We start from the raw sequence: 27,821 nt of genomic DNA, 5'->3' as shown, positions 1-27,821 counted from the left end.
TTGTAAAATTTATCCCATATTGTTTTATAATGCTGTCTATTTGGAAACCATGCATTGTGGTATGTGCTATTTAGGAGGCTAAAATTTTCATTCAGAGGGAAGGCTGTAGCCAGTCCTCTGCTACAACAGATTTACATTAATTTACCATTTAAAGAATTACTAGAATCGATTATTAAATGACAAGGCCTTATAAGTTTTGGAACTTCAGTTTTTCCTATTTTTGTACCCAACTTGGCCAGTTTTCAGCTGTTAAATGGTTTTTCTTCTTCTTAAGTGTTCATTGCCTTCATTCTATAAATTTCAAAAAAAAAAACATTTGGTAGAAGGTTAAAATATGGAAAAATAGTTCTCATATCTGTGCCATTGTTCCAAACTGATTTTTTCTGTTTAGTTTTTAAAAACCTTGATCAGATATGATTTCAAGGTAAATACTGTCAGCGACATTTCTTAATGCTCTATGAATGGATTTTTTGGCCTTTATTAAGTTTTACGTCTGCATAAAAAAACTAATAATATACTTCTGATTCTCAGATGTACAGAGGGTACTGTTGACAAGCCTAAAATTCAGTGTGTCCAAGTTGAAGTCTTAAAAAATTTAATTTATATATATTTGTGAATTTATTTGTATGTGTACCCTCCCTCTGTGTGTGTGTGTGTGTGTATGTGTGTGTGCGTGTGTATGTGTGCGTGCCTGTGTATGTGTGTGTGCCTGTGTATATGCATTTATCCACATGCATGTATCTGCATACATAAACACTCACACATGGCACTGTGGGCATGAGGATGTCAGAAGACAACTTGCAGAAGTCTTTTCTCTCCTTTTACCATATGTATTTGAGGACCTTCATTGAGCCAACTTACCAGACTTGCAAATTAAATTTTAGGTACAATTTGTGAATCATTGGATTTGAAAATGTAGCTTTATTTTACTGTGTAGAATCAGTCTCTGCTTGTTTTCTAAATACTATAAACACCTGCTTTCATAGGCAGAGTTCTAATTTTAATTCATTTTTACCAACACAGTATTTTCCCCAAAATATCATCATAGTTAGATTATAGGTGGGTTATGCAGGCCACAGTGAAGGTCACTAACAAAAGCCCTTTCTTACAATCTCTTCCATAATAGCAACTTAGAAAAACAAATAAATTAAAATTCCCCACCTCTATTCATTCATTTTCATAAATTGCATTATATTGAAACCAAATATCTATGCTATTTTTTTCTTGCCTAATTCTAGATTATATTATAAAATGTTGACAGTCAACAGGCTCTAGGATGATATGATTATAAGAACATAGTATAACTAGCTTAAATAATATCAAAGAACAATTAAGAACTCTATATTCCTTCTCTTGATTCAATTTTGAACCTCAGAACTCAAATGGAATTGCATTGCTTTATGGCTTTTTAAAATGATTACTGAAATCAAAAGATGCTCTGTGGTTCTGCAGGATCAGTGATTAACATTTATAAAATGCTGCATCTAATTAGCAAACTCATTTCAGTTACATGCCTTAAATTGTTCTATTGTTGGTTAAATTGTACATGACAGCACTAGATTTCATCATACAATGTAATTAAGTAAAATATATGATTTCAGGTTTTTCTATCTTCTTTTTAAATAACTTCAGCAGACAGAACCATTATGAAGTCTGTACTTTTAATATATTATGAAAGCAATTTTTATTCTTTCTAAATATGGATTTCCCTGGCAGAGACTTGATGTGCTAGGGTGGGAGGAAACCTAAGGGGCCCTCACCCTCCAAGAGGAGAAAGGAGTGCATGGGGAGAGGTTCTCAGTGAGGGTGGAACCTGAAGTGGTAGGCAGTACTTTGGATGTTAATTAATTAATTAATTAATTAATTGGGGATTACAGCAAGGGGTCAAAAGAATTTGCTTTTCCATAGTTCATACTAGCAGTAGGCTCAAGTGAGTATCAACACTGTAATTTTCACAGCTCCACAAATTACAAAAAGAGCTAGATTGCTTGAAAATCAAAATGTAAAGGTGAAAGAGGCAACAATGATCATCCAGTCCAAATTCTAATTAAGGCTGCATTTCTCTGCTTTGTAGTTAGAAGCTAGCCATTTTACATTTTAAAATGTTCAATAATATGAAGAATCATATGTTCACAGGGATCCCACAGCATCTAAATCCTGAGAAAGACAGAACTTTCAAACAATAAAGCCTTATCTTCTAACCTGAGGCTGTATTGGGTCGAAACACGTTTTTATTATCTCCTCCCTGTGAAACTGGCTATAATTCATAATACCATTTTACTTCACTTTTTTCAAATCTGTAAGATGGATTTATATAAATATTAAATAGTAAATATGTATATGATGGTTAATTACTTTTTCAACTAGACACAAACTCAGACTCATTTGTGAAGACAATTTTATCAGATTTCCTGAAGTTCAGTCTTTGGGCCATTTTTGCATTCACATTTTCCCTGTCCATGATATAGAGTGTATATGCTTCTAAGCAATCATTTTATCCTAAAATATCTTCCTAAATCTTAGGAGGAACAACTCTAGAGCATACTGTGTAAATCACAGACCACCATTTCTGTACCACTTTTTGGTTTTTCCATATACACCTGTAAATTATTTCAAAATAAATTTATAAAACTGAAAGTTTGTATTTAGAGTATAAGACCTTGTACTAGTATTCTAGTTCTTACTATGACTTCTAACAAGTGAGGTTCAGATGAAAATCTTGCTTATATAATGTATTTGCAATTAATAAGACAAAATCCCACAGTTAAAGCTCTGACCCATAATTCTTCCTATCTGAAAGAAATGCAGGGATGGAAATGGAAAAGAGCCTGAAGAAAAGAAGGTCTATTGAGAGCTCCAAAGTGGCTCCAGGTCAAGGGGAGGTTACAAGACCCGACACCGTTACTGAGGCTATGGGGCATTCACAAAAGGGCCCTATCATGACTGTCCTTTGAAAGAGGCAACAAGCACCTAAAAGAGTCAGATGCAGTGTACCCAGCCAATGAACAGAAGCTGCTGACTCCTTTGGTTGAATTAGGGAAAAGCTGGAGGAAGTTGACAAGGAGGGCAACCCTGTAGGAGGGTCAGCAATCTCAATTAACCTGGACCCCCGAGATCTCTTAGACACTGGGTCACCAACCAGCCAGCATAAACCTACTGAGATGAGGCCTCCAATACATATACAGCAGAGGACCCCCAGGTTTGGGTTCAGTCAGAGAAGATACAGCTAACCCTAAGAGACTGGAATCCCAGGTCGTTTAGAGATCTGATGGGATGAATGGGGTGGGAACATCCTTCTGGAGATGGGTGGGGGTTGAAGGGATGTGGACCAGTCTGGAGGTGGACTGGGCAGGGGATAAAATGTGGAGAGTAAAAATTAATAAATAATTAATAAAAACCAGATAATTATAACAATTTAAAGTCATAAATAAAACAAAGTTTTAAAGGTTATGGTAGTGGTAAGATAGTTATGAGTCTGTAATACATACTTATTTCTTGTGCTTTAGTTTCTTTTCATAGTATTCATACATTCATTCTCAGCAAGTAAACTATAAAACATTCGTTAGATTTTTGTATAGCCTCTACCTTCATATATAATTTTCCCAGGTTTAGGTTGAGTTCCCAGATGGCAGTAATCAAGGTTTCTATTTAGGATATGTCCACAAAAGCAAATATTTAAACATAATAAATAAGCAAATGTGTTACTTGAGGTAAAAAGTTATTTAATTTTATGTGCTATTATAATCTCTGGGTTTTTGCTCGGACACATATCCTGCCCATCAACACAAGTTCCTTCTCTTATGACCTGAAATCATCCTTCCTCCCTCATATCCAACTTCCAGATGCAGTATAGTCCTAAATATATTACACCAAGCAGAACCCAAGTGAGTCCACTGGATCATTCCCTCCACACAGTCTCCAATTCCCAGATCTAGCTAGGTCCCATATCTAGTGAACTGGATTAGTCTTGACAGTCCAAAACATGAGACCAACTACATCCAGACTTAAACTAGATGCTTGTCTTGCATGCTAATCTAGCCATGTCTGTTCAACTGACTTTATCCCTCCTATATCATATCCACCCTTCAGGATCAACCTGGATTGCATATCCCATACTCTGTACTATCCTGTTGTGTATATATCGGACATAGAACTAAACAAAAATTCCCCAACCCAGATATTATTCCCCAAATACAGATAATATGAAAAATCAAGACAGTATTCCTACACACACACAAAAAAGTTTTCATCATTTCCATAGAAATGTTCTCTAATGAAAACTAATTAGATGAATCAATAAGTGAGGAATACGTGCACACACACACACAGAGATGCATAAATATATATATATATATATATATATATATATATATATATATATGTAAAGGAACATGTAGAAATAGTGATATATTTGGTGGTAAAAACCCCAAGTCAATGGCATAAATCACATCTTCTACAAGATAACAGAAGAAAATTCTCTCAATAGATACACAACACACATAGAACACCACCTTGAGAAGACCTCCCCTGCTCGCCTCCCCTAAAAAATCCCCACAACAAATCATAGTTAAAATACTAAATATGCAGGACAAAGAAAAAGTATTAACAGTAAAAAAGGCACATATGATGAAAAACTTATTAGAATTATTTCTCAATAAAAACATTAAAAACAAATAGATTCTAGAAGAGTTCACTCAATTTAATGACCATGAACAACCAACACTAGATCATAAGCTGCAATATCTATCATGGCTGAAGGAGGAAGAAAACAATATCTATGATGTAACAGGCTATCAGAATTTATATATACTATACCAACACTAAGCATCAGGTTGGAATCATCAGCTTTAACTGAACAGAAGAAAAAGGACACCCAAGATACTCTAGACAGAAAATAAATGAAGCAATAATTAATAAAACACAATGTACTACTAGCACACAAACAAAATGACAATCAAAATGAACATTTCAATAAAAACTTTAACAGTAATGACCTCAATTCTTCATTACAAAGACAGAAGCTGGTTCTCTGCTCCTCCCTGTTCCAGAGACAGCCACATCTCTTGCAGTGCCAGCCTCCTCCCATAGACAAGATGGTGAAGGTCGGTGTGAACAGATTTAGCCGTATTGGGCGTCTGGTTACCAGGGCTGTCTTCTGCTCTGCATCTGGCAAAGTGGACATTGCTGCCATCAACAACCCCTTCATTGACCTCAACTACATGGTCTACATGTTCCAGTATGACTCTACCCATGGCAAGTTCAACTGTATAGTCAAGGCTGAGAATGGGAAGCTTGTCATCAACGGGAAGCCCATTGCCATCTTCCAGGACATTGATCCTGCTAATATCAAATGGGGTGACACTGGTCCTGAGTATGTCATGGAGTCTACTGGTGTCTTCACCACCATGGGGAAGGCTGGGGCTCACTTGAAGGGTGGGACCAAAAGGGTCATCATCTCCGCCCCTTCGGTCGTTGCTCCCATGTTTGTGTTGGGTGTGAACCACGAGAAATATGACAACTACCTCAAGATTGTCAGCAATACATCCTGTACTACCAACTGCTTAGCCCCTTTGGCCAAGGTCATCCATGACAGCTTTGACATTGTGTAAGGGCTCATGACATCAGTCCATGCCATCACTGCCACTCAGAAGACTGTGGATGGCCCCTCTGGAAAGCTGTGATGTGATGGCCATGGGGCAGCCCAGAACATCATCCCTGCATCCACTGGTGCTACCAAGGCTGTGAGCAAGGTCATCACAGAGCTGAATGGGAAGTTCACTGGCATGGCCTTCTGTGTTCCTACCCCCAATGCATCCATTGTGGATCTGACATGCTGCCTGGAGAAACCTGCCAAGTATGATGACATCAAGATGGTGGTGAAGCAGGCACCCGAGGGCCCACTAAAGGGCATCTTGTGCTACACTGAGGACCAGATTGTCTCCTGCAACTTCAACAGCAACTCCCACTCTTCCACCTTTGATGCTGGTGCTGGCACTGCTCTCAATGACAACTTTGTAAAGTTCATTTCCTAGTATAACAATGAATATGGCTACAGCAACAGTGTGGTGGACCTCATGGTCCACATGGCCTCCAAGGAGTAAGAAACCCTGGACCACCTACCACAGCCCAGCAAGGATATTGAGAGTCAGAGAGAGGCCCTCAGTTGCTGAGGAGTCCCCATCTCAACTCAGCCCCCAACACTGAGCCCCCATCCCAGACCCCCATAATAACAGGAGGTTGCCTAGGGAGCCCTCCCTTCTCTCTTGAATACCATCTATAAAGTTCGCTGCATCTCCCCCCACCCCCACCAAAAGACAGAAGCTAGCTGAATATATCAAAAGGAAAGAAAAAAAATCATCTTTCTGTTCTTTATGAGAAACTCAACTTTAAAAATAGACATCATGTTAAAGTGAAAGAATGGTATCATGGATGACTAATTGTAGTCCCAACAGGTTCACATATTTGAATGCTTACACCTCGGTAGAATTGTTTGGAAAAGATTAAGAGGTATGGCTTTGTTAGAGGAGATATACCACTGGGGACAGGTCTTAAGATTTCAAAAGCCATGCCACTCTTAGCTTTCCTTTCCTTGTGTTCGGTATCAGAAGAAATTGTTCAGTTACCGCTCTAGCAGCATGACTGCCTGCTGATATACTCCCTGCATGGAATCACGCTATGGAGCTCTAATAAACTCTTTAATTTATAAGTTGCTTTAATGGGGATGGTGTCTCTTCACAGTAATAGAAAGGTAGATAAGAGAGATGAAAAAATTGTTCCATTCAAATTAAACCAAACAGCAAGCTGGCATAGCTATAATAAAAATCGGACAAAATAAGAGTTCAAACTATTAAAAAGAGATTAAGGAGGATGATTCACTCTAATCAAGCTATCAATTAAGTAAGAACTAATAAAAATTCAAACATAGTTGCACCAAAATGTGATACACAAAATTGAATAAAAATCATGTAACTGGAACTAAACATATAAATATGCAGACTAATATTAGCTGATTGATAAATTTGATTTAATGTCCCAATAAACACTCACTTTACCTGGTTAAAAAATAATCAGAAAAATGTCAAAATTAAATTATATCATGTATAAAATGGATTTAACATACGTACAGAGTATTCTGCTGAAATACCAATGGCTACACGAATCTCAAACTAGCAACTTAATAGGACACCTGAAATCTCTAGAGCAAAAAAGAAAAGCTGACATCCACAGGGAATAGAGGGCAGCAAATAATAAAACTAAGACTGAAATCAATAAAATAGAAAGAAAAAAACAATAAAAAATCAATGAAACATAGTTGGTTCCTTAAAAAAACATAAACAAAAATAAAATAAAACATAAGATAGACAGATCCTCATCCAAATTAACGAAAAGACAGAGAAACTATCTCAATTAACAAAATCAGAAATGAAAAGGAAGGCATAATAACAGACACCATGGAAATTAACAGAATTATAAGGACTTTTTTTTAAACAAAAAACAAAAACCTCTCGTCTATCATATTTAAAAATCAAAAAGAAATAGATGACTTTTTTGATACATATAAATATCACACTTAAACCAGGATCAGATAAGCAATTTAAAATGAACTATAAACCCTAGAAAACAGAAACAGGAGGAGAGGTGTGACAAGGAATTGTGGGAGGGGAACAAGAGGGTGGCAATGGCTGGACTTTAAAAAAAGAGAAGTAATAAAAAAAAAGAAAAAAATGTTCACCATCTTCAATCATTTGGGAAATAGTCATCAAGTTTACATTGAGATTCCTCCTCATACTTGTCAGAATGTTTTGATCTTTGGATCAATAACACAAGGACTGTTCATGCTAGTATGGATGTAGAGCAAAGGAAACACTCCTCCATTGCTGGTGTGTGTACAAACTTGTACAGACACTGTAGAAATCAATATGGCAGTCATCAGAAAGCTGTGAATCTGTCTACATCAAGATCCAGTTATACCACTCTTGGGCATATACCCAAAAGATGCTCAATCCTCCTATAAGGACAGTTGCTTAATCATATTCATAGAATATTTAGTCATAATGTCCAGACACTGAAAAATTCCTAGATGTCCCTCAACAGATGAATGGACAAAGAAAATTTGGCACATTTATATAATCAAGGTTTACTTAGTTATTTAAAAGTGACATCATGAAATTTGTAATCAAGTAGAATAAGGAAGCCGAGTTCCAGAAAGTTAACTATGGAATGTATTCACTTCTAAGTGAATATCAGCTATTAAATAAGTAGTAACCAAGGTTCAATATGAGACATACTGAGGGTATGTAAAGAGAAGGATCTCCCTAGGAATGAAAATAGAATACATTTTGTGGGTGGACTGGGGACTGGTGGAGATAAGACTGGGAGGATCAGGTTTGGGAGGAGTTGAGGTTAAAGGAGAGTGCAAAATAAGAGGGAAATAAGGAAAATGTTCTTTGGCTTATTCATATAGTCCTAGGTTCATTTGCAGTTTACTATGTAAACAGTGTTGAAAACATGTTTTCACATTAAAGCCTAGGTCCAAGTTAGGTAGAAGAAAGGAAACAAATCCCTTAAGGAAATAAAGGAAAATACAATCAAATAGGTGAAAAAAATTGAACAAAGCAGTCTAAGACATAAAAGTGGAAGTAGAAACAATAAAGAAAACACAAATGGATGCAACTTTTGAAATGGAAAACCCAGTAAAGAATCAAGAGGTCAAGAATTACAAACTTGGGCTGGAGAGATAGCTCAGGGGTTAAGAGCACCGACTGCTCTTTCAGAGGTCCTGAGTTTGATTCCCAGAAACCACATGGTGGCTCACAACCATCTGTAATGGGATCTGATGACCTCTCCTGGTGTGTCTGAAGATAGCAACAGTGTACTTATATACACAAATAAAATAAAATAAAATAAAATAAAATAAATTAAAATAAAATAAAATAAAGAGGAGATAGAGACAGAGAGACAGGAAAAAATTAAAAAAAAAAAAGAATTACAGACTTAAGCATCACCATAAGAATACAGGAGATAAAAGAGAAAATCTCAGATACAGAAAATACCTTAGATGATATTCATACTAGTGTCATGGAAAATTCAATTCAAAACATAAAAAAAAAACCTATAACACAAACCATCCAAGAAATCCATGACACAGTGAAAATACAAACTCTAAGAACAACAGAAATAGAGAAGAATGGAGATTCCCAGTTCAAATGATCTGAAAACAACTTCAATGCAATCACAGAAGAAAACTTCCCAACTTAAAAAGATAGCCATAAATGTACAAGAAGCCTATATAACACAAAATAGATTGGACCAGAAAAAAACAAAAGCAAAAATGCTCTCATCACACAACCAAAACACTAAATGCTGAGAATAAATAAAGAATATTAAAAGCTGTAAGGAAAAATGGCCAAGTTACATATGAAGGCAAACTAATCAGATTTACAACAGACTTCTCAACAGGCACCCTAAAAGCCAGAAGATCCTGGACAGAGATCAAGCAGACACTAAGAGAACAAATGCTAGCCCAGGCTACTATACTCAGCAAAACTCTCAATAAACATAGATGGAGAAATCAAATTTTCCATAACAACACCCAATTTAAACAATTTCTATCTACCAACCCAACCCTACAGAGGATTCTGGAAGGAAGACCCTCTGTAAGAGGGTACCTACAACAAGGAAAAAATAAGATATTAATCATCTCAAAAGGAGAGCATCACATACACATAATGCCATATACAATAACAAACAACAGAAACTATGAATCATCTGACTTTAATATCTCTCAACATCAATGGACTAAACAGAAACTAAAACAGAGACACAGTGAAACTAATAGAGGTTATGAACCAAATGCATTTAGCAGACATCTACAGAACATTTCACCCTAAATCAAAAGAATATAATTTCTTTTCAGCACCTCACGGTACCTTTTCGAATACTGACCATATTATCGATCACAAAACAACCCTCAACAGATCCAAGAAGATTGAAATAATCCCATACATCCTATCAGAGCACCCTGGACTAAGGCTAGACTTCAATAAAAATAAAATAACAGAAAACTCACATACCCATGGAATCTGAACTTTCTACTCAATGATTACTTGGTCAGAGAAGAAAGAAAGAAAGAAATTAAAGACTTCCTGGAATTCAGTGAAAATAATGACGTAGCATACTCAAGCTTATAGATCACAATGAAAGCAATTCTATGAGGAAAATTCACAGCATTAAGTGCCCTGGTAAAGAAATTAGAGAAATCCTACCATAGAAGAGGGAGGGAGAAACCTGGGTGGGAGACGGGAAAGGAAGGGGAAAAGCAGAATATGATCAGGTATTTGTAGTGGGGGGGGGGTGAGGGGGAAAGGAATGAACCCCTGAGGGTCAGCAGAACGAATGGAAACATGCAACCTTGGGAGATGGGAGGTATGGGTACCTTCTGGAATGTACCCGAGACTTGGGAGGGGAAAGACTCACAGGACACAAAAGGACACATAAATGAAATGCCTAACAATGTGGAGAGGGAACTTGTAGAGTTCATCTCCAGTAAAAAGACAGGGCATCAAGTAGAGGGATACGGTTGCCATCCCACAATCAAAAACTCTGACCCAGAATTGTTCCTGCCTAAAAGAACTTCAGGGCAAAAATGGAGAAAAGGCTGAGGGAAAGGTGGTTCAGTGACAAGCCCAAATTGGGATCCATCTCAAATGGAGGCTTCAAGGCCTGATAATATTACCGATGCTATGGTGTCCTTCCAGACAGAAGCCTAGCATGGCTGACCTCAAGAGATCCAACAAGCAGTTGATTGAGACAAATAGAGATCCTTACACCCAACCAATGGATACAAGCTGGGGACCACTGTGGTTGAATTAGGGGAAAAACTGGAAGAAGCTGAGGAGGAGGGTGACCCCATAGGAAGACCAGCATTCTTAGCTAACCTGGACCTCTGAGATTTCTCAAACACTGTGCCACCAACTAGGCAGCATATACTAGCTGATATGAGGCCCCCAACACATATACAGCAGAGAACTGCCTGCCCTGGCCTCCATGAGAAAAAAATGCACCTAACCCTTGGGAGGTCTGGTGGTGTGGGTGTGGGGATAGGCACATCCTCTTGGAGTAAGGGGAGGGAGGAGGAGGGGAAAGGTGAAAGGGAGGGGAGCAGGGGTTGGGGGAATGGTAGGAGGAACAGTCAGAGGGTGGACTGGGAGTAGGGTAACAACTGTCCTGTAAAGAAAAAAAGATTAAAGAATAAAAAAGGAAATCCAGTAGATGCTTAAATAATTAAATTAAAGACTGTATGCATCAAATGCTAACATCTTTTCAGTACTTCAACTTGATTTTTTTCATCAGAAAATTTCCAATATACTCTGTTTTATGCATCTTGTAGAGTATATAAATCATGTCCTTGCCTTAGCATTAATAAATGATAACGAAGTATAACTTCTAAAAAACTGTCATCTTAAACTGCTTATTTGTGGAACCACAATTGTTTAATGTTAATAACTATAGGTTAATTCAATAGTACTTAGAATATTTTGAACCAGAAAAAAACCATCTGTATATCATTTCTTGTACTTTTCTTCACTTTACAAAATTAATTAAATTACAGGTTTTGTCTGGCTGCAGAGCACTGAGCTTTGGGTGCCTGCCTTTTTCATGAATTAAAGATTTTCTTCAGAATTTTCTTATCATTCTCTACTCAATATATAGTGAAAACCCTAAAAATTAAAGCCTTAAAGCTTACCTTTACAAAGGCTTTTGGTTAATATACCTTCCTTTATTTGAAAGTGAGCTTGGTTATATCTTTCATGCTTCCTTGATTTAGTTTAAAATGCATAATTCATACAGCAATCAATTAGTTGACTGTAGAGCCTGTTACAAGATGAAACAGATAAATCATTGTTGGTAAATTTTCTAGAACAATTAATAAAGTAGAAAATCTATGGGAATTGCTTTATAGGCAAGAGAGGTTCATTAAAAGCTAATCAGTTTTCTGTACCACTTTGGAAAGAAATTACACATAAAGAAAATACAGAATTTCCTGTAATCACTATTTCTTGGAAGCAGTTTAATCAAAATGATATTGTTTGTTGTTTTATAAGTGTGAAAAATGCCTAATATAATTGGTTCTTTAATTTGATTTTAAGACTTTGAATAATGATATCATTCTGTGAATCAAAGTACAGCAACCAAAAAAGAATTCCTTCATGTGAAGCGTTCATAATCTAGTCATGGTATAACTAAATACTAAAGTCTCCCAACAATCCCATGAATTCAGAGGATGTACTATAATCTACTTAAAATGAAAATCAACTCAACAGTGATAAATAAAGCTTCAAATGCTATGTTAGATTTTTCTGTATATATCTTCTATAAGCTAAAGAGCTTGGGAGCCTCAATTTGCCAGTTTCTTATAAACAACAAACAAAAAAATGAGACTTTCCTATGTAGAGAAATCATATATAGCATATATATGATATTCAAGACTACATGTCTTTATCTTCTTTTATAGACTACACATGTGGCTTTTATATATACATATTAAATGCAAAAATAGATATAAAATAGAATACACAAAAATGGCTGAAATAATGGCCTTTGTGAAGAGAAATGGGAAGATTAGATAAAAGGAAGTTCAGGAAAATTTTAATTTACAGCTTAAGGGAGGTAGCTGGTATATGGTTTTGTTAAGTCCAAGACTCCAGCACATGTATTCTACATGCATTTAGAGTAGGTCTACCTATCTGAATTCACCTAATCCAGAGAATCACAGTATGCTAAAATGTTTAGTTCCAATGTGACTCTAGATTCTTTCAATTTAACAATCAATATAAAGTATCACACCTTTAAAAAATGAAAAATACTTTTACAAACAGAGGCTATTTTGTGAGTTCTGATTTAGAAGAAGAATGAATATATGTACATATATATGTATATATGTAAATATATTCAGAAATATGTACATATATTCTGTCCAATAAGGATGTAAAAGAAACCACTCAGAAATCCTAAAAGAAGTGAAAAGATACTGGAAAACAATAGAAACTAAAAAATAAGATACAGAAAGCAAGCATAAATTAGAATTGAGTCTTCAGCAATAGAATATTCTATGAGAAGATCTTGTCTCCAAATCTAGAAGAGATATTCATACCAGTAGATAAAAAAATAACAACACAGATATATTCCTTGTATCTCTTGTTTCTCTAGGAGTTTTACATAAAGGGATGTTTACCATTTGCATATGGTAAACAACTTGATCACATTGGATAGTCTTTTTCACATGTTCTTAAATTCAGTTTTCAAGTATTTATTTGAGAAATTTTGTGTCCATGACCATCAAAAATATTTAGCTGTAATTTTGTGTTCAGTATGGTTTCATTTCAATAGAAAAGCAAAGTACAAGTGTATAAATTTATGAAACAAAATTCAGTAGCCTTTCTACATGTAAATAAAAATAACAGACTCAAATCAAGAAAATCAAAAACAAACAAAAAAAAACAATACTATTCACAATTGACTCATAAAATACATTGCAGTAAATCTAACCAAGGAAGTAGAAAATATAATAAATGTTAAGATAATGAAAGTGGAAATTGAAGAAGATACTACAAAGGCTTCCATGCTCATGGATTAACAGGATTAGTATTATGAAAGTGGCTATTTATAGAAGAAATCTGCAGATTCAACATATTCCCATCAACATTTCAACATGATTCTTCTCACATATTAGAAATATAACTTTAAATTTCATATGTAAAAAGAACCAAGCAAGGATCCCTAAAACAATCTTTAACAATAGAATTACTTGGAGGTATCATCATCCTAGATTTTAAATTTTACCGCAAAGGTATAGAAATAAAAATATGGTATTTGCAGAAAAACAGACACATTCATCAATAGAATAGGACTGAGAATCCACAGTAGACTAATATTTAAGTATCTCTGAATATATCCTAGTAGTACATGTTGCAGAAAATATTGACTCTTCAAAAATTGTGCCAGTCAAATTGGAAGAATGAAATGAGATTTTTTCCTCATACTTTGAAAAAACTCAATTCCTAATGGATCGAAAACCTTAAGATTTAAAAATATTCTGCATCTATTAGACAAAAAATTAGTGAGTATGCCTGAAATCTTTTATCCAGAAAGAGACTTTCTGCACAGAATTTCAGTATTTCAGTCATTTAGACCAATAATTAGTAAACGAGACCTCATATTACTGAATACTTTTCTACATCAAAGGGCATCATTATTCAAAGGGAAAAAAGACAGACCACAGAAAGTTAAAAGAAAACAAAACAAAACAAAACAAAATCCTCATTGTCAGCTACATATGAAATATATATTTCTCAGGAAATTGGGAAAGTTCTACCTCAAGATCCAGCTCTAACACTCCTAGGCATATACCCAAAATATGCTCTACCAAACCACAAGGATGCTTGCTTAACAATGTACATGTCACTTTTATAGGTAATATCCAGAAACTGCAAGGAACTTAGAGGTCCCTCAACTGAGGAATGAATAAAGAAAATGTGATATAATTACACAGTGGAACATTACCCAGCAATGAAAAACAAGACATCATGAAACTTGCAGGCAAATTATCATCCTGAGTGAGATAACTCAGACCCAGAAAGACATGCATGGTATATAATCACTTATAAGTTGATATTAGCCTTAAAGTACAGGATAACCATGCTACAATCCACAGACCCAAAGGAAGAATACTTGAATCTTATTCAGAGGGGAAAATAAAATAGACATCAGAGGTGGATGGAAGGAGGGAAGTAGGTGGGAAATTTAGTGGGAAGGGGAGCAGGGATGGAAATCCCTGTGGGGCGAACAGGGAAGGGAAAGGATTAAGAAATAGAACAGAAATCACCATGACGGGAATGTGCTATCTCTAGGAGCTAGGGTGGGGAAGATACCCTATAGTCTATAGGCATGACCCCTAGCAGCAGAGGATATGGAGCCTGATGTCCTATAGCCAAGCAGGAGTTCTAGTGAAGGGAGCCAGACACCAACCCACCCCCAAAACCTTCAACCCAATATTTGTCCTGCCTACAAGATGTGTAGGGATAAAAATGGAGGGGAAATTAAGTGAATGGCCAACCAATAACTGGCCCAAATTGAGTCCCATCCCCTTGGTGAGAGTTAACCCCTGACACTATTAATGATATTCTGCTATCCTTACAAACATAAGTCTAGCATAAGTCTTCTGAGAGGCTTCACCAAGCAGCCAATGGAAACAGATGCAGAGACCCAGAGCAAAATATTAGACAGAGCTCTTGGAGTTTTATGGGAGAGTGTGTATCTGTGTGTGGCGGGGTGGGGGAGTAGATTATGGGAGCCAGAGGAGTCAAGAATATCACAAAAAGACTTACAGAGTCAATGAACCTGGGCTCACAAAGACCGAATCACCAACCAAAGAGCATGCTTGTGCTTGACCCTTACACATATGTAGCAGGTATACAGCTTGGTCTTCATGTGTGTCCCCTAACAATTGGAGTGAGGGCTGTCTCTGACACCATTGCCTGTCTTTGGATCCCTTTCTCTCAAGCCAAGATGCCTTATCTGGCTTCAGTGGGAAACCTCAGTTGCCTTAGTCCTGTTTTGATTTGATGTCCCAAAGCAGATTAGTACTATTTTCTCTGAAGAGAAAAGTAGTGGGGATGGGAGGAAAGAGATGTAATGGAGGGATTGGGAAGAAAGGAGGGAAGATGGGACTGCTGTCATGATGTAAAGTGAATAAATAAATACATATATACATAAATAAAATTAGTAAGGGATTGTGAAGTTGGGTTGTTCAAAGAAGAGGAGATAGGGAGCAATATTTGAAAGCATAAGAGTGATTAATAGAGGAGGCAGGATTAAACTGGATTGAGGAATGAGAGGTCAGTGTAGAGGTATGAATAGAGGGAGAAATTAATAACTAAAATCCTTTTGAAAAGTTCATATGGAAACACATTTACTACTGTAAAAGCCTCCTAGGAGATATAGATATATACTTATATAGTCATAGTTAGATGATGGATAGATAAGTGCATATATATTAATAGGATTTTTTTTTCTCTGTTTCACACTGGCTATCTTGAACTCACTCTGTAGACCAGGCTGACCTCAAAATCAGAGAATCACCTATTTTGACTCCCAAATTTGGCATTTAAGGTTTATGCTATAAATGCCTTGGTAAAAATGTTTGTTGTGTTGTTGTTGTTTGGTTTGAGTTAAAAGGTAGTTGTCCTGTAAATGGACAACAATGACCCTACTAGATACAACAAGTTAATAAGCATAAAGAAATCCCAATGTCAGTAATGAGATAATTCTGTATTCCTGTTTATTGTTCTTTTCACAATGATAGAGAAATCAACCTAGATGCCCATCAGTTGATATATGAATAATGAAAATGAGAAAAATATTCACAATAGTATTTTATTCAGCCTTAAAGGAAAATAAAATTTGCTAAAGAATGGTTAAACGGCCAACTATTATATCAGTGAGGTTGAAAGACCCCTGGAGCGGGGAGACCCTCACTCAAGTCTTGTGATGACGCAACCCCCCAAGAACTCACACAAGACCACCCTTGCTGTAATCACATGAGGTTTATTGATAGGAACCAGTGCACTGGGGTCAAGACTCATATCCCATGGAGGGGCAGTGGAGTTTGACGACCAGTAGCTAAGACAAGGGGAATTTAAAGGAAGAAACTGCAACCCAAGGCGGTAGGGAAGTCATCATTGGAAAATGTCGAGAATACCAGTGAAAAATCACAAGGAGGAGCTTCCTGTTTCTCAAGATTGTTTAACTTTATGGTCCATCAGTTCCTGGGAGAAACTTCCTGCTTCTCAAGATTATTCTCTAAGATTTTAATCTAACTTTATGGTCAGCTAGTTCCTGGGAGAGAGTTGTTGAGCCGGCTGATGCAATTACCCATTCTATGGTCCTAGAAGAAGCTTCCTGGAACATACAATCCCAGGGCCTAACCGGTTTTTTTCTTCTACTCTGAACCTTTATCTAGGATGGGAGGCAACCTTAAAACTTCTACCTTTCAAGGTAACCCAGATTAGGAAAAATAAATATCAGTTGAGAGAGCTGTCCTTGGGATCATGAGAGGAGGAGACTTGGCTCTGCTACTCCCTAGCTGCAACACTAAGGAGAATAGGCCCTGCACCTTGCCTGAGCAGCACAGTTGAACTGGCCTTGTTGGTCATCGGTGATCTAATCCAAGTGCGTGAATGAGAAAGAGTGGCCCTGCCACTTCTCTGCTGTGACATTGGTTGAGCAGGGTGGCAAAGCCCTTAGCCCCCTTGCCCCTGGCCACCTGAGGAAGTCAGAAAAACTGGCCTTGGGGTCATGAGAGGGGTTGAGCTATTCATCTCTCTCATTACCTGCAGTACTCAGGAGAGTAGGCACTGCACCTTGCTTGGGCAACACAGTGACGCTGACCCTGTTGGCAAAGGCATCAGTGGGACAGTTCAGAGGTGTGAGAGCAGGACAGCTGTCTCAGCCATTTGCAGGCTGCAGCACTTGGTGTCACAAAAGCCAGACCAATGATTGACTGCAATGAACATTTGTAAGTGATGACATGTGGACAGAGGGATATACTGTGGGACATAATACAGGTTCCACAATATTCTCTCTCTCTCTCTCTCTCTCTCTCTCTCTCTCTCTCTCTCTCTCCCTCTCCCCTCCCCTCCCCCCTCTCTCTCTGTACATGTATGTGTGCGTGTGTGTGCGTATGTGTGTGTGTGTGTTATTTTCAAGGGGATGCTGCAAGGATTAAGGTTGAATATGAGGGGATAGGGTACTAGTGGAACTGGGGTAGATGATATAAACTCACAAAGAATCAATAAAACTTTTTAAAGTTTATTTGCTTCCACGGAGTAAGATTATAGGAGAATTGTGTTCCTTAGATAAGATTGCCAAATGTAACAAGAAACATTGATTCGTAAAATGCACTGTATATGCAGAATAACAATAAAATACAACTATATGTTCCATCTCATATCAGGATTCTAGGTTCTAATTTATGTATTTCTCTGACAGTAAGTATGGTTACAGGACAGGAAATAGGGGAAATGTGACCTTAAAAAGGGGGATGGAAGAAGTTAATAGGTTTCATGTAATATGAAAGTAGAAAGGAAAATACCAAGAGCACACTGATACAATAGAGATACTACTAAAAAGATGTAGGAGATAAATATGTGCATCAAGGAGGAACAATTCATCAAAACTAGATATATCTATTAAAATATATCACCCATACATACACTTTTTCACACATACAAACACAAAAACTGATTATTCTGTGTTAATTAAAAATGCAAAAAGAAAGACAAGAAATAGTAAAATGTAATGGAACATTATTCTGACAAAAGACCATAATTCCTCAACTACTAAACCCAGAAATACGGAAATAAATAAACTGTAAGGTGAAGAAAGCAAAATTTATTCTAAAATTAGCAAAAGAGGACACAAATACCCTATTGTCAGAGCCTCCTGGGTCCCCTGCAGCGTTTCACCACCCCCCTTGTCAGACCCTTCTGGGTCCCTTGCAGGGTTTGACCCCTGCTAAGCCCTGCTGATGCTTGTGGAAGCCTTTTGTTCCTAACAAAGGAACAGCAGGCCTGGACGCACCTGGTTGACGGTCAATTCCTTCCTGCCTTTTGTTTTTTTCCAGTCTTTTGTTTTTGAGATTTAGGCTGGTCTTCCTGGATTTCTCCCCAGTAAATTTGGGGCATTCAGTCTTTTGTTTCTGAAGGGTTAAGCTGGGGTTTCCCATTGTGCTTCCCAGATTTTTCCATCTAGTCAACTTGGGGTATATATTTGGTGAATAAAGCTACGGAATTGCCTTTTCTTGCTTAAGAATAAGCCAGCCGTGTGTGTGTGTGTGGGGGGGGGGGTTCTCGGTACTGTGTTGGTGTGGGCATCAACACCCTATCTACAAGATGACACAAATATCAAATGAATTAAAGTCAGACTGTAGAGATAAAAGTTAGCCACACCATAACAAATCACCAAAGTGTAGAGAACATCAATACAGATGAAAATTAAGATCATGAAGAAAAAAGTTTGAGAGAGGAAATTGATAACATAAATGTTAAAATGGAAGACATGAAAAATCAGATAATTTAAAAACAGAATGAAAATCATTAGTAGTAAGTTCAATAAATCAAAAGAAAGTATACTATGAATGAAAGACACAGTTGAAAGAATAACACCACAGAACATTAGAAGGTTAACAAGCTGAAGGGCCAGGTGAGGATGTTTCAATTTCATTTGGGAGGGATAAGAAAGTAATCATGGTGGGGGCAGAGGGAGGGATCTGGGTGGGAAAGGGGAAGGTGAGGGAAAAAAGGGAATATGATTAGGTATTGAGGTGGGGGAGTGAGGAGAACAGGAGTGAAGCTCTGAGAGCCAGCAGAATAAATGGAAATACACAACTTTGGAAGCAGGAGGGGGGGGACCCTCTAGAATGTACCAGAAACCTAGGAGGAGAGAGACTCTCAGACTCAAAGAGAGGGACCTTAGATTAAATGCCCAACAGCAGCGAGAGGGAACTTGTAGACTCGACCTCCAGTAGAAAGACAAGGCATCAAGTGGAGGGATGTAGTTGCCATCCCACACTCAAAATTCTGATTCAGAAATTGTTTCTGCCTAGAAGAACTGCAGGGACAAAAATGGAGAAGAGCCTGGGGTAAAGGATGTCCAGTGACAGGCCCAAATTGGAATCCATCTCAAAGGGAAACTCCAAGGCCTGACACTATTACTGATGCCATGGTGTGTTCACAGACAGGAGCTTAGCTCTGAGAGGCCGAACAAGCAACTGAAAGAGTTAAATGCAGATATTTAACCCAGCCAATGACATAATCCTGAGACCCTTGTGGTTGAATTAGGGAAAGGTAAGAAGGAGCTGAGGAGCAGAATGACTTTATAAGAAGACCAGTAGTCTCAACCTGGGCCCCTGAGACCTCTCAGACACTGAGCCTCCAACTGGATAGCATATACTAGCTAATATGAGGCCCTCGACACATATACAGCAGAAGACTGCCTGGTCTGGCCTCAGTGAGAAAAGATGTACTTAATCCTAGAGAGACTTGTGGCCCCAGGGTGCAGGGAGGCCTGGTTGGGTGGAGGTATGAGGACATTTTCTTGGAGATGGAGATGGGGGAAGTAGAATGGGCTGAGGAACTGTTGGAGTGCAAACCAAGAAGGGAATAGCAATTGGACAGTAAAAATAGATTAAAGGTAATTAGAGAGACAGAGAGGTGGGGAGGGAGAGGGAGAAGAAGAGAGACTCAGAGAGACTCAAATTTAGGATCTGTATGCTAGAGGAACATATTCAGGTAAACACACACACACACACAGAGAAAGAGAGAGAGAGAGAGAGAGAGAGAGAGAGAGAGAGAGAGAGACCAGAAATGAGAGAAAAGTAAACATTTTCTACAGTTCTTTTAAAAATGCCAAGTCTTAGCTGCTCTACATGACTCCTTAAAGCTTTCAAAACTGCTATCACCTGGGATACTCCTGCACATTACTAAATTCTGTTGCCTGGAACCCTCTAGACAGCATCTTACATGTGCAAATCTTGAAGAAATATTCCCAGAAGCTTTCACGTCAGTGATGCTTGTCGAGGCTTGATTTTTTTTTAAACATGTATTGTAATGATAAATAATGACCACCACCAGCAGCCCTACAAGGCTTGGTTGCTCCTGGGAATGAGAGAATCCACATGTACAATGTGACCTTGCTCTGTAATCTAAAACTATCAGTTAAATAAATGTGCCAATACCCAATAGCTGAGGAGAGGAGACATAGACATAATTTAGGGTTTCCTAGATTGTTGTCTAGGGAGACCAAAAAGAGAGGAGAATAAGGTAGAGGGAAGATACCATGAGGTAAGAATCTTGAAATCATGGCCATGAGGGCTGGCCAACCCTCATGGCCATGATTTCAAGATTCTGTCTTGAAACCAGACAGAACCTTGCAACTTATATTGTGGGGTTATTGTCAGGGAAATAGACATAATAGCATAGAGGGTAGATAATTGTTCAATTGCAGTACTGATTAAGGCTTATTATAAATATGAAGGTTGTCTATGTCTTTTATTCAGGAACTGAATACTTGAAGGTAATGTAAGCAACCCCAAATTGATATTTAAAATCTTCCACAACAGATACTGGTATCTTATCTCTCTCACCTTACCTACCCCCTCCAATCCATGAAACAGGTTATTCTATATAAGGGGCCCTGTCTGTGATAGAACTCACTTTGTAGACCTGACAGTACTTAGAGTTCTGCTTGCCTCTAGCTACCATGTGCTAAGATTATGTTGGAGACCAAGACCGGACTGCGGGACTAGGCAAAGCTAATGCCCTGCCCTGAGCAGATTCCTGAGAAGGGCTTGACCTTTTCAAAGAAAGAACATGTCCCCAGAAGACTGTTGCCTCTTTGTCAAAGGAGGATATCTTGCAGTTTAATGATTCACCTTCAGGCTGGAGAGATGGCTCAGCGGTTAAGAGCCCCGACTGCTCTTCCAGAGGTCCTGAGTTCAATTCCCAGCAACCACATGGTGGCTCACAACCATCTGTAAAGAGATATGATGCCCTCTTCTGGTGTATCTGAAGACAGCTACAGTGTACTTATATATAATAAATGAATAAATTTAATGATTCACCTTATGTCCTTGGGCATTTCCCAGTACTCCCCCTGCCCTAAGCTTCAATTCCTGCTTCAGAGCTTTAAATGCTGTACATTCCTCTCCATAAACAGACCTTGACAAGGACACTGCTTGGTCTCGCTCCTCTTTCTCACCCGTTCTCCCGCAGGTATGGGTCCCCCTCGACTCCCACAAATAACTGGGTCCCCGCTGGTGGGGGCAAGATTAAAGGCCTGTGTCATCACGCTGGCTATGGTATCTTCATTATCAGCTGATTTCTCATCCCTGGATAATCAGCTTGCACTATTTCAGTAAACCAAAGATTCCATTTTTGTGGTTCTTGCATCTTGTTAATCACAATCAAGTCTTCAGCTCCAACAAACCAAGAACCACAGAATCTTAATACAAAATATCATGTCTGACACTGATAGCATCTTTGAGAGAATCTCAAACTTCCATATGAAATTTTATAAGACAGGTCTATATTGTCCACATTTCTCTCAGTATTTTCTTCCTCTCATTTACCTCTGGCCATTGGAAGATTGGCTTAGATTTCTACAATTATACTCAGAACTGCACAAGATATCCTACTGTTCCAATACTAATTTCTGTGTTTTGGTTTACTTTCTATTACTGTGATAATGACTATGAAGTAAAAACAAACAAAGAAACAAAAAAACCCAATAACAACAGGAAGAGGAAAGGGCTTAATTTAGCATACAATTGTGATATGCTAAGAGTAGAAATCAGGACATGAACAGGTGAACAGGAAGCAGAAACCTGAGAGCAAGAACTAAAGAAGAAGCCATAAAGGAAAGGTGCTTACTGGTTTGATCTCGATGGCTTGCTCAGCATGTTTTCTTATATAAAACTCATGGCCACCTACCATGGGGAAGAACTGCCCACAGAGGGCTGGACACTCCCACATAAATGGTTTAACCAAAAAATGCCCTACAAGTTTGCCTATAGGCCAATCTGATAGACTCATAGAAGTTCTTTGTCCATACTTAACAGAATTTTGTAAGGTTGAGGAAAACAAGAAGAGCAAAATGGGATGATCTGGTCACACAGGTCTCTGTACCCAAATCCCAAGGGGGAGAGAGTTGGACTCTCAGAAATGCAGGCAATCCTGAGAGCAAAGAGGAGACAACTACTTCAGCCCACATTCCAGACCCAAGAGGAACCCGCCTAGTACACTCTGTGCTCTGGGGGTCACAGGAACCTAGGAGCAATCAGGGGCAGGACCCTTCCAATTATTGCCTGAGCCCAGAGCTGAAAACCAGTCAGCAGGAGTGCCACCACAACTGAGAGCAGAGGTAAGTCCAACTCTTCTGTTCCAAGCAATCCACCTGGAGGCTTTAGGACACACAAACCCAGGAGCAGTCTGGGACAGGACACTTCTGGTTTCTGTCTGCACCCTAAGCTCACCTGGTCTGAGAGTTCTCTGTACCCAGATCCAGATGAAAGAAAACAGATGTACAGGAGTATGGACACACAGGATTACAGGAGGGACAAGCTAACACCAGAGACAACCTGATGGTGAGAGGCAAGCTCAGGAACCTAAACAATAGAAACCAAGACTACTTGGCATCGACAGAGCCCAGTTTTCCTACCAGAGTAAATACTGGATATCCAAACACACCAGAAAAGCAAGATTTGGATTTAAAATCACATCTACTGATGATGATAGAGTACTTTAAGAAGGACATAAATAACTCCCTTAAAGAAATAAAGGGCAACACAGTTACACTAGTAAAAGTCCATAAAAAGGAAACACAAAAGTTTCTTAAAGAATTACAGGAGGGGTTGGGGATTTAGCTCAGCGGTAGAGTGCTTGCCTAAGAAGCGCAAGGCCCTGGGTTCGGTCCCCAGCTTCGAAAAAAAGAACCAAAAAAAAGAAAAAAAAAGAATTACAGGAAAACACAACCAAACAGTTGAAGGAATTGAATAAAACCATCCAGGATTTAAAAATTGAAATAAAAACAATGAAAAAATCACCAAGAGAGACAAGCCTGGAGATGGAAAACCTAGGAAAGAGATCAGAAATCATAGAAGCAAGTATCACCAACAAAATACAAGAGATAGAAGAGAGAAATTCAGGGACTGAAGATGCAGTAGAAAGCATTGACATAATAGTCAAAGAAAATGCAAAATGCAAAAAAGCTCCTACCCCAAAACCTATTAGAAATCCAGGACACAATGAGAAAACCAAACATAAGAATAATAGGTATAGAAGAGAGCTGAGACTCCCAACATAAAGGGCCCTTAAATAGCTTCAACAAAACTATAGAAGAAACTTCTTTAACCTAAAGAAAGAAATTCCCATATACATACAAGAAGCCTACAGAACTCCAAATGGATTGAACTAAAAAAGAAAGTCCAAATCCTGTGGGGGAAAGAGCTGGACTCTAGAGAAGTGCAGACAATCCTGAGAACTCAGAGGAGACAACTTCTTTCTGCCCACATTCCTGAACCAAGAGGAAATCGCCTAGTGCCCTCTCTGCCCTCTGGGCACAGGTACATAGGGGCAGTCAGGGGCAGGATCCTTTGGGTTTCTGCCTGTGACAAGAGCTGAAAGCCAGTTGCCAGGAGCACCTAGTAAAGGTAAGACCAACTCTTCTGTGCTGAGAAACCCATCTGGAGTTTTCAGGTCACAAAAACCCAGGATCAGCTATCTGTTCCCAGATCTGGCTGAAAGAAAACAGGTCTACAGGAATGCTGACACACAGGCCTATAGGAGGGCCAAGCCACTGTCAGAGACAGAAAGACAAGCCAACACTAGAGACAACCTGATGGCAAAAGGCAAGCTCAGGAACCTAAACAATAGAAACCAAGACTACTTGGCATCATCAGAGCCTAGTTTTCCTACCAGAGCAAATACTGGATATCCAAATACACCAAAAAGGTAAGATTTGAATTTAAAATCACATCTTATGATGATGGTAGAGGAGTTTAAGAAGAACATAAATAACTCCCTTAAAGAAATACAGGACAATGCAAGTAAACAAGTAGAAGTCCTTAAAGATGAAACACAAAAATCCCTTAAAGAAGTACAAAAAAATACAACAAAAAGTTGAAAGAATTGAACAAAACCATACAGGATTTAAAAATAGAAATAGAAACAATAAAGAAATCACAAAGAGAGACAACGCTAGAGATAGAAAATTTAGGGAACAGATTAGCAGACATAGACACAAGATCAACAAGAGAATACAAGAGGTAGAAGACAGGATCTCAAGAGCAGAGATACCATAGAAAACATTGACACAACTGTCAAAGATATTGTAAAACATAAAATGTTCCTAAGCCAAAACATCCAGGAAATCCAGGATACAATGAGAAGATCAAACCTAAGGATAATAGGTATAGAAGAGAGGGAAAAGTCGCAACTTAAAAGTCCAGTAAATATTTTCAACAAAATTATAGAGGAAAACTTCCCTAACCTAAAGAAAGAGATGTTCATAAATATACAAGAAGCTACAGAACTCCAAATAGATTGGACCAGAAAAAAAAATTTCCTCCCATCACATAATAGTCAAAACACCAAACACAAAAATACAAAGAAAGAACATGAAAAGCAGTAAGAGAAGAAGTAAAGTAATATAAAAAGGCAGACCTATAAGAATTGTACTAGACTTCACACCAGAGATTATGAAAGCAAGAAGTTCCTGGGCAGCTATCATACAGACAATAAGAGAACACTCATGCCAGCCCCAGCTACTATATCCAGAAAAACTCCCAATTAACATAGATGGAGAAACCAAGATATTCCATGACAAAACCAAATTTACCCAATGGATTTTTACAAATCCAGCCCTACAAAGGAAAATAGATGAAAACCTCCAACACAAGAGGATAAATACACCCTAGAAAAACAAGAAAGTAATCTGTTTGCAATAAAACCAAAAGAAGAAAGACACACAAGCATGATTCCACCTCTAACAACAAAATAACATGAAATAACAATCACTATTCCTTAATATCACTCAACATCAATGGACTCAATTCCCCAATAAAAAGACATCAACTAACAGACTGGATACAGAAAGAAGACCCAGTATTTTGCTGCATACAGGAAACATACTTCAGAGACAAAGACAGACACTACATCAAAGTAAAAGGCTGGAAAACAATTTTCCAAGCAAAAGGTCCCAAGAAACAAGCTGGAGTAGCTATTCTAATATCGAATAAAATCAAATTTAACCCAAAAGTTATCAAAAAAGATAAGGAAGGACAGTTAGTATTCATCAAAGGAAAAATCCACCAAGATGAACTCTCAATCCTAAATATCTATTCTCCAAATGCAAGGGCACCCACATTTGTAAAAGAAAAGTTACTAAAGCTAAAATCACACATTGCACCTCACACAATAATAGTAGGAGATTTCAGCACCCCACTCATTAATGAACAAATTATGAAAACAGAAATTAAACAGAGACATAGAGAAAGTAAGAGAAGTTATGAATCAAATGGGTTTAACAGATATTTATAGAACATTTCATCCAGAACATTTCAGACATCATAGAATTTTCTCCAAAATTGACCATATAATCTGTCATAAAACAGGCCTCAATGGATAAAAGAAGATGGAAATAATCACATGTATTATATCAGATCATCACAGACTAAGGCTGGTCTCCAATAACAAAAATGACAGAAAGTCCACCTATACATGGAAGTTGATCAACACTCTGCTCACTTTTAACTTGGTAAAGGAGCAAATAAAGAAAGAAATTAGAGACCTTTTAGAATTTAATGAAAATGAAGGCACAACATGATCAAAGTTAAGGGACACAATGAAAGCAGTGCTAAAAGGAAAACTCAGAGCTCTGAGAACCTCCATAAAAAATAGGAGAGAACACCTACATTAGCATCCTGACAGCACCCCTAAAAGCTCTAGAGCAAAAAGAAGCATATTCACACAAAAGGAATAGAAGGCAGGAAATAAACAAACAGGGTAGAAATCAACCAAGTGGAAATAAAAAGACTATACAAAGAATCAAGAAAACCAGGAGGTGATTCTTTGAGAAAATCCACAATATAGATAAACCCTTAGCCAGACTAACGAGAGAGCACAGAGCATGTATGTATCCAAGTTAACAAAATCAGAAATGAAAAGGGAGACATGACAACAGAATCTGAGGAAAATCAAAGAATCATCACATTCTACTACAAGGGTCTATATTAAAAAAAAAAAACTGGAATATCTGAATGAAATGAACAATTTTCTAGACAAATACAAGCTCCCAAAGTTAAGTCAGAATCAGAGAAACCATGTAAACAATCACATAATTCCTAAAGAAATAGAAGCAGTTATTGAAAGTCTCTCAACCAAAAAGAGCCCAGGAACAGATGGGTTTAGTGCAGAATTCTATCAGACATTCATAGAAGATCTCATACCAATACTGTCTAAAACTAATTCACAAAAGAGAAACAGATTAAGCACGATCCAATTCCTTCTATGAAGCCACAATTATGCAGTTTCCTAAACCACACAAAGACTCAACAAAGAAAGAGAATTTCAGACCAATTTTCCTTATGAATATCGATGTAAAAACACTCAATAAAATTCTCACAAACCAAATCCAAGAGCACATCAAAAGGATCATCCATCATGATCAAGTAGGCTTCATCCTAATAATGCAGGGATGGTTCAGTATATGGAAATCTGTCAACATAATGCACTATATAAACAACTCAAAGAAAGAAACCACAAGATCATTTCATTAGATGCAGAGAAAGCATTTGACAAAAAACAACACCCCCTCATGATAAAAGTCCTGAAAAGTTCAGGTATTCAAGGCCCATACTTAAACATAGTAAAAGTAATACACAGGAAACCAATAGCCAACATCAAATTAAATGGAGAGAAACTTGAAGCAATCCACTAAAATTAGGGATTGGCAAGCTGCCCACTTTCTTTATACTTATTCAATATAGTACTCCAAGTCCTAGCCAGATCTATCATAACAAAAGGAAATCAAAGGGATATAAATTGGAAAGGAAGAAGTCAAAATATCGCTATTTGCAGATGATATGATAGTATACATAAGTGACCACAAAAGTTGCACCAGAGAATTACTAAGCCTGATAAACAACTTCAGCAAAGTGGCTGGGTATAAAATTAACTCAAATAGGGCTGGAGAGATGGCTCAGTGGT

General features: G+C 37.8%; 1 pseudogene; it reads left to right on the top strand.

Moving 5' to 3' along the window:
• The first annotated feature begins 5,033 nt into the window (after positions 1-5,033).
• On the top strand, positions 5,034-6,101 carry Gapdh-ps99 (Glyceraldehyde-3-phosphate dehydrogenase, pseudogene 99; annotated as a pseudogene).
• The last annotated feature ends 21,720 nt before the right edge of the window (positions 6,102-27,821 follow it).

This window comes from Rattus norvegicus, chromosome 3 (assembly GCF_036323735.1).
Source record: "Rattus norvegicus strain BN/NHsdMcwi chromosome 3, GRCr8, whole genome shotgun sequence".
Classification (NCBI taxonomy): Eukaryota; Metazoa; Chordata; class Mammalia; order Rodentia; family Muridae; genus Rattus; species Rattus norvegicus.
The sequence above is the reverse complement of the archived record's forward strand: the minus strand, read 5'-3'. Positions and strand labels throughout refer to the sequence as shown.